Source organism: Adiantum capillus-veneris, chromosome 7 (assembly GCF_014529385.1).
Source record: "Adiantum capillus-veneris isolate H3 chromosome 7, ASM1452938v2, whole genome shotgun sequence".
NCBI lineage: Eukaryota > Viridiplantae > Streptophyta > Polypodiopsida > Polypodiales > Pteridaceae > Adiantum > Adiantum capillus-veneris.
The window spans coordinates 161,162,446-161,170,059 of NC_140937.1; the positions used below are offsets into that span (position 1 = coordinate 161,162,446).

Below are 7,614 nucleotides of genomic sequence, written 5' to 3' on the forward strand. Positions count from 1 at the left end.
TCATAATTTCTTCATCCAAACTCTGATTCGGGTTATCTATGCCTCAATCGAAGAGCACGAGGGGATGGGAATGGAGGGAGCTTTTGGAGGGAGCTTTTTCTAACCCTTTCACTAGTATAGTGTTTGCAGGAAAAAAGCTTTTTGGGCCTAGGTGGAGAGAGATTTTTGGAGGAAGCTTTTTTTGTTATTTCACAATCCAATAGAACATTCAAAGTAACATGTGCATTGGAAAAAAATATGCTTCGAACATAGGAGAAGGACAAGAAAACACAAGCCACCATCTCATATCATGATTCCAAAAAAAAGAATTACAATATTAAATCAGGTGTTGCAGTTTGTGCCATACAATTACATATGGACACTAGGGGATGTGAGTGAACTAATTTAATTACAATGCTTTTTATTGTTGTATGATGACAATTGAATGCACGAAGTAGATCCTCATTGTTAGCTTGCTTTGATGGATGAAGTTATTGTGGTTTAGGTCCAAGCCAAAGTAGCGAAGGAAGAAGAAGTAAATATGCTTGCAGGCCATGTAGGGTTTGCACTTGTGAAGAAGATGTGTCCAACATGAATTTTTCATGCATTCTTGCCCTCAGACAGTGTGCATCTTTCACTTGAGTCTGAATGTCGCCATTTGTAGTGGAAATGATGGCAAATATCTCATTGTTACTACAACCTCCATAGTCTACAGGATTGACCATGGTAAATCTTACATAGCAATCAAGCAACAAAGGTTCACCGCTAACAGTACTCAAGACCAAACTCACCTTGCATGACGAAGAGGAAGTCATCATTGGTAGAGCTTTCTAGAGCTTAGTGGCTATCCAAATATATTTTAGGTGACACCCTAAGCTATATTTATAGACAATCGACACACCCACAGCTAGCAATGAAGCTCTCTCTATATGTTATCCTATCATCAAGTAAATCTTGGAGAAACCACGGTGGTTGAGGACTTTATTAGTATCAAATTCTTGTCTCTTCAATCCCTCTCTCTGTCCATATATCTCTATCTACCTTTATCTTCCCCCTACTTTTTCTTCCTATCTTCTTTTCCACATTCTTTATCTTCCCCCTTCTCTCTCTCTCTCTCTCTCTCTCTCTCTCTCTCTCTCTCTCTCTCTCTCTCTCTCTCTCTCTCTCTCTCTCTCTCTCTCTCTCTCTCTCTCTCTCTCTCTTTGTGAAAATCCTTTTGTTGCATATTTACATTTTGTGTAGTATCATGAGACACCTTTGTTTGAGGTCCTGCCTTTTAAGTGCCACAATGTCTTTCATCATCCTGAGTTTGATAAGCTCCACAGGAAATGAGCTACCAAAAAGCACAATGTGATCATACATAACCTTGTTCCAGAAGTCCCATATAAACCATAAGAACCAAGTACTGAAAGACAACAGACAAAAGGACATAGCATCATCCTCAGAAGACAGCAAACCAAATATACATTTGAATTTAGAGATTTTACAATTCCATGCCTCATTCCACCAATGTCTGGCCCATTGCCACCACTGCAACCACAGTACAATGCCAAAATACATGTTTAATAGTCTCAACTCTGTTACATCTGGGACACTTCCCATCACCAATCTTTTTTTTAAACATTACATCAGCAGTGGGGAGTCCCCCAATCAAGCATCTCCACCAGAACACTTTGAACTTAAATGAAGTCTGACAGTGCCATATTCTAGAGAATGGCTGAGACCACCAATCACTATCTCTATTCATTGCCCAGATTTTATTGCTCATGTCCTGAATAGTGAGGGGAGGCAGCAAGATCCTGTAAAAATCTCTTGTCTATGAAGTCCACCAGTTCTTTTGAGCATCTGGGAAGGACCAACCTCGGAATTTGTCCTCCTCCAAGGTATTGATAGGTACCTGCAGGTTGTTGACTGAGGCACATAGCAGGTTCCATGGTATTCTGAAGCCATAGTGTAGTCTGAAGTGTCTTCTAGCTGTCAAAAAAGTTTTAAACCTGGACTCAGAGTCTACCACTTGACCAATGGAGCAGATGCCCTTCCTGAAAAAGGAAAGGGCATTCCTTCCCAAAGCTTTAGTAGACACAACTCTAAAAACAAAACTCCAAAATACATTTTCAACTGAAAGAGAGTTGCCCATGTATCTCATTCTTCCCTGCCAAATCAGAAGTGCAAAGGCATGCTTCCAGGACACTATCATCATATTTGAAATATGATAACCAGTTTTAATAGGGGTAGCTGTAAACAATTTGTCCCAATCACTCAAAGACCAGCAGCCATGAAAATAGCAGACAGAGGATCTGATCAGAGCCCACATGCATACAGCCCAATCATGTGAAGGATGCAGCATGTATTTAATAAAAGTTACCCTTCTAGCCAGAGCATGCAGTTGCAGGTTCAAAATTCCACAGCCTCCCATGCTTTGGGGAAGAGCTAATACATCCCAAGCAACCCAAATAGTTGAAGCTCTCTTATAATTCCACAAAAATTTATTCATTACTAAGTTGAAGACCTGCAAATTTTTTTTAGACCAAGGCAGACAAGGAAAAAAATACAGCAGATATGGCATAAGAATAGATTGAATTATCCTCAATCTAACATGCAGTGGCCACTCCTCACAGTGCCATGAAGCAACCTTACTGTAAACTCTCTTGAGCACCCTGTCCTGTAATTCAACAGTGGTAACATGCACCCCTATAGGATACCCTAAATGCCTGAAGATATGACCCTTAGGAAGTCTTCCCCCCCCCCCCCCCCCCCCCCCCCCCCCAAATGAGAGCATTGAAATCAATAGCAAAGACATCAATTAGAGTGGATTTGAGCATGTTAATTTGCAACCCTGATGCAGCAGAAAATTTCCCCAAGGCAGCCATACATCTCAGAACATTCACATTGTTAGCATTCAAGAATATAAAAGTATCATCTGCAAAGCCCTGACCCAGCATCTGGCCTCTTCCAGTGGAGAGTCCCTGCACAATATGTTTCTCTACAAGAGAGTCAAGATAAGAGAAAAAGGGGTGAGTAGCAACTGCAAATAAGAAAGAGCTCAAAGGGAGCCCTGCCTCACAGATTGTCCTATGTGGATCTTGTTAGACATTCTGCCATTCACTAAAAGTCTAGACCAAGCATCTTTACCCAGCATGAAAATGCAATTGACAATCCTAGGCCCAAAGCCCATCTTTTGCAAAACCCCAGCTATAAAGTCCCACTGAACTGTGTCAAAAGCCTTCTCATAGTCCACCTGCAACAATACCATATCCTGAGAGGATCTCTGAGCATGTTCTATTCAAAGTTGGGCTAACAGAATGTTATGAAAAATGGATCTGCCAAAGATGAAACCTGATTGAGCTTTATGAATAAAATTTCTAAGAAGAGGGTGCAGCCTCATGGCCACAGCTTTGGCCAAGATTTTATATATAATACCCATCATGGATATGGGTCTCCAATGATTCAAACCTTTTGGAAAGGTCTGCTTAGGGATAAGCTTGATAAGTCCCTGTTTGAGACAGGGGTCCATGTATTGAGCTGACCATGAGGAGTTTAGAAGAGACAGTATGATACCTTTTAGATCATTCCAAAATGCCAGCTCAAACTCTTTTGAGATTCCACAAATACCAGGAGTTTTCTCATTGCCCAACTTTGATAAAGCATATTTAACCTCTGTCTCCTCAAATGGTGCTTCCAATCTCCTTGCATCAGTCTGCTCAATACATGAATCCACAGTATCTAACAGTTCCTTAATAGCAGTATCCCTACCAGGAGGCTAGGTCTTCTTCTCAGATAGAAGCTCTGAGTAAAAATTTTCACAGTATTGCATGATGTCAGTAGGGCTGGATATTTCAGTGTCATTCTCAATCTGGAAACAATGCATCAAATCTCTCTTCCTCTTAGCTTTCAGTTTGTTAAAAAAGCCCTTGGAGACATCATTACAGTCCTGTAGTGCATGAACCCTGCATAGAAATCTACATTTTGTGGCCATTTCCAAATCATCTTGTTTCAATACATCTCTGGCTTGCTGTAGTTCCACAAGTTGCTCTTGACACAGTTCAGTGATCTTAGCCAGATGAGTGAAATGCTAAATTTTGTCTTGAGCAGATTTGCATTTCCCCCTTCTAAATGCAACATTCTTCTTCCCATATTTCCTTACAATATGTTGCAAATCAGAGCATATATGCATCCAGACATGCAGAGGGTGAGAAAACATTAGCTTATTCTTGTTAATCATTTGTATTACCTCCAAGCTAAAGCAGCCATCATCGATCAATTTATTATTAACCATCAAGGGACGTTTCAGACCATGCATGTAGGAGTTAGCATCCAGGTCAGACAATGAACAAATCAGAGGGAAATGATCAGACAGCGCCATTGAAACATCCACCAAGCAAGTTTTCTTCATTGGCAGCCAATCAGAATGCATGAAATAAACCATGTCTAGCCTAGACCAGGAGGATAGGTGGGAAAGGGAATGAAATGTGTAGCCAGCCTGTTGAGAGTGTTCATCCCAGGCATCAGTAAGCAACCAGTGACTGCTAAGTGATTCCCAGATTCCAGCTTCCTTTGAGTTACCGATGGAAGCTAGAGAGGTTGTATCATTGCTATGTAATACCATATTGAAATCACCCCCTACAACTCGTGCAGACAACTGAAGATCCAAACGCTATTTCCAAAGCAAAGTTCTCTCTTTAGAATAGTTTGAGGCATAGATGTTAACTACATGTAGGGGTCCAAAGGCAGAATCAATTAGAAAAACAGAACAACGACCCGAGCGATGATCCAGAATCCATTGGGGATTCAAATCGTGTTTAATGCATGTCAGGACACCTGAATAGCCACCAGGCTGCCCTCCATAGAACATACAGTAGCCTTTGTAAAAGAACATCTTACCAGCTCTTTCATAAAATTTATGCTCTTGAAAACAGCCTACATCAACATTATTCCTTAGCAGCCAAGCATTGAAGGATAGGAGTTTAGAGGGATCCTTTATCCCTTTAACATTGAAGGTTGTGACAATCATTGAGGGGTATTAACAACAATCTGAGTATCCTCTTCTACTTCCTGCATATTCACTTCCAAATTAACTTCAGGAGGATCTGCAGTCCTCTTTTGATGATAATCCTTCACCATAACTTCAACAGCCTCTAGGGTTTTTGGAGAGGGCATGTCTTGCAAGATGTCATAGACATTAGAAGAGGTGTAGCTAGAGGCCAAATTTCTTGGTTTTTGAAGGTCTTCCTGGTAGGGGGAGCTTGAAATCCTTCAGAATCAGCAGTTCTTTTCCCTTTGTCCCCTCCTCTAGGACCTTTTGAGGAAGAGGGTTGAGAAGAGGTACTTCTAGTATTGATAAGTGACCCAGGCGGTCTAGCATAAGAGGGGGTTTTGGGACCAGCCAAAGGAACCACCGTCTGAGATGGAGTTGGTATAGGAGGGGTAGTAGGTTTACCCATGGGTTTGCCAAAAATTTGGCTCCTAGGTATCAAGTTCTTGCTCCCTGGATAGGAAGGGATCAGCTCTATTGTGCCTTCTTTCAATGTTGGACAGTTTTTGGAGAAGTGGCCTAATTTTCCACAATGGAAACAAGAGCCTGCTAAATTCCCCCATTTAAGGTACAAGACCACATTGCCTACTTCTTCCAGTTCTATTTCCAAAGTGGATGGAAATTCTATGTCAGTCTCCCACAAGATGCAAGCTTTATTCCTATTAGGGCAGTTAATAGTCGGGCTAAATAGAACCTTCCCTAAGGAGGTTACTATTTCAGAGATACAAGGCCACAAGTGTGAGGGGAGATCTACCATTTCTACCCACACAGGGCATTTACTCAACAGCTCTTCTTTGATGGTCCTGATTGGCTGCCATTGCAACACATGGACCACTTGCCCACAGAGGATCACAGTAGAAGATGAAAGAAATGATTTTTGATCCTCAGCCTCGAAGAAGAGCACATCAAATAAGCCAGAACCAGAATAAAAGATTTTTTCCACCACTATTCTCCTAAAGCCATGGTCAATGAAGCCTGCAACCTCCCCAATGCTTGGGAGCTTTCCAATAAAGTAAAGAACTACAGCCCTTGTTTGAAAGACGGTGACCTAATTCCAGACTTTAGCATTGTTCAGAGATACCTTATGTTGTCCTTTGATAGACGGGTCAACAGTGAGAGAGTCTTTAAGAGCAATGGACATGGCTAAGGGGTCAAACGGGACATTCTCACCACTCAACACAGAAGAAGATGCTTCACCATTAGGGTTTAGGAGGAATTCTTCGGGGAGGGACATGCTTCAAGGGTCAAGAGGAGACCTGAAAGGATGAAGGCGAGGCTCTGCTTCGATGGCTGGGAGCTGCAGTAGCAACACGGCGAGGGCGATGGCAGCACAGAGGAACCCGCTACCCCATCTCTTTTCTCTCCCTCTGTGTGTGTGTGTGTGTGTGTGTGTGTGTGTGTGTGTGTGTGTGTGTGTGTGTGTGTGTGTGTGGAGCTCTCTATCTCTCCCTCTTTTTTCCTCTCCTAGAAGTCCACTTTCTCTCTCTCCTTTCTCTCACTCTCTACAACTCCGTGTGTGTGTGTGTGTGTGTGTGTGTGTGTGTGGAGCTCTCTATCTCCCTCTTTTTTCCTCTCTTGGAATTCCACTTTCTCTCTCTCTCTCTCTCTCTCTCTCTCTCTCTCTCTCTCTCTCTCTCTCTCTCTCTCTCTCTCTCTCTCTCTCTCTCTCTCTCTCTCTCTCTCTCTCTCTCTCTCTCTCTCTCTCTCTCTCACACACACACACACACACACACACACACACACACACGTGCGCGTGCGTGCGCACTTTCAATTGGTGAGCGATAGCACTTGACACACTACCCTACTACTGGGAGTTTTAAAATAAAATTCATTAGGTGTAAGATGCCTTCATTTATTTCAGCACGTTGATGCAGCTAAAGTTGGTCGAAGCCAGCAGGTGGTCTATGCCAGGCCAAGGTAGCAATCGAGTGCAGTGTAGAAGGCTACGGCAGGTGCCAAGGCCCTTGGCAGCCAAAGGGTAGCGGGAATGTATGCTTAAAGCATCTTTTTAGCCCGAAAGGGCTGCAGGATGATCCAGATGGGATGGCAGGTCAAGGTGTTTGAAATGCCAAATCAGTGTCCTAAAATGTACTGCTCAGTGTGCCCTAGAAGCCGGTCCAGATGGCTCGTCAAAACGGAGCCCCGGTGTGCAAGATATTGCGGTTTAAAGAAAGAGTGTGTAGCAGATTCCCGACGGACAGGGCAGCTGGGGACAGGTGGCCCGGGCTGATGACAATATATACGTGTGTAATGCTCGAGTTATGGGGCATGCCTGTCTTTTCGGATTGCGAATCGAAGCTCTGGATAGCAAGATATGGTCAGTTGAAGATTTTCCGAGGGCCGGGTCTGAGCCCACTTGACCGCACTGGAAAAGGTGCCATATGGCGTCTTTTGAGCCTCGCCAAAGTTCTTGGTGATAGAATGTACCATGTGGAGCTAGCACGAATCGACGGTTCGTCAAACGGACACTCGGTTAGTTAGATGTGGCAGGACGAAGCCGGGAGGTAATGCAGAGAGGAAAGTGGCAGATGCTTTTTGGCATTTTTTATGGCCTTGGATGTTAGCCTTGGGGATCTCAAAATGGGACCCGAGGCAGGTAATTT

At 43.2% G+C, this 7,614-nt stretch overlaps 2 pseudogenes; both read right to left on the bottom strand.

Annotated features, from left to right (window-relative positions):
• Positions 1-4,986: 4,986 nt before the first annotated feature.
• LOC147454945 (uncharacterized) lies at positions 4,987-5,420 on the bottom strand (annotated as a pseudogene).
• Positions 5,421-5,530: 110 nt separating this feature from the next.
• Positions 5,531-6,245, bottom strand: LOC147454946 (uncharacterized; annotated as a pseudogene).
• Positions 6,246-7,614: the final 1,369 nt, after the last annotated feature.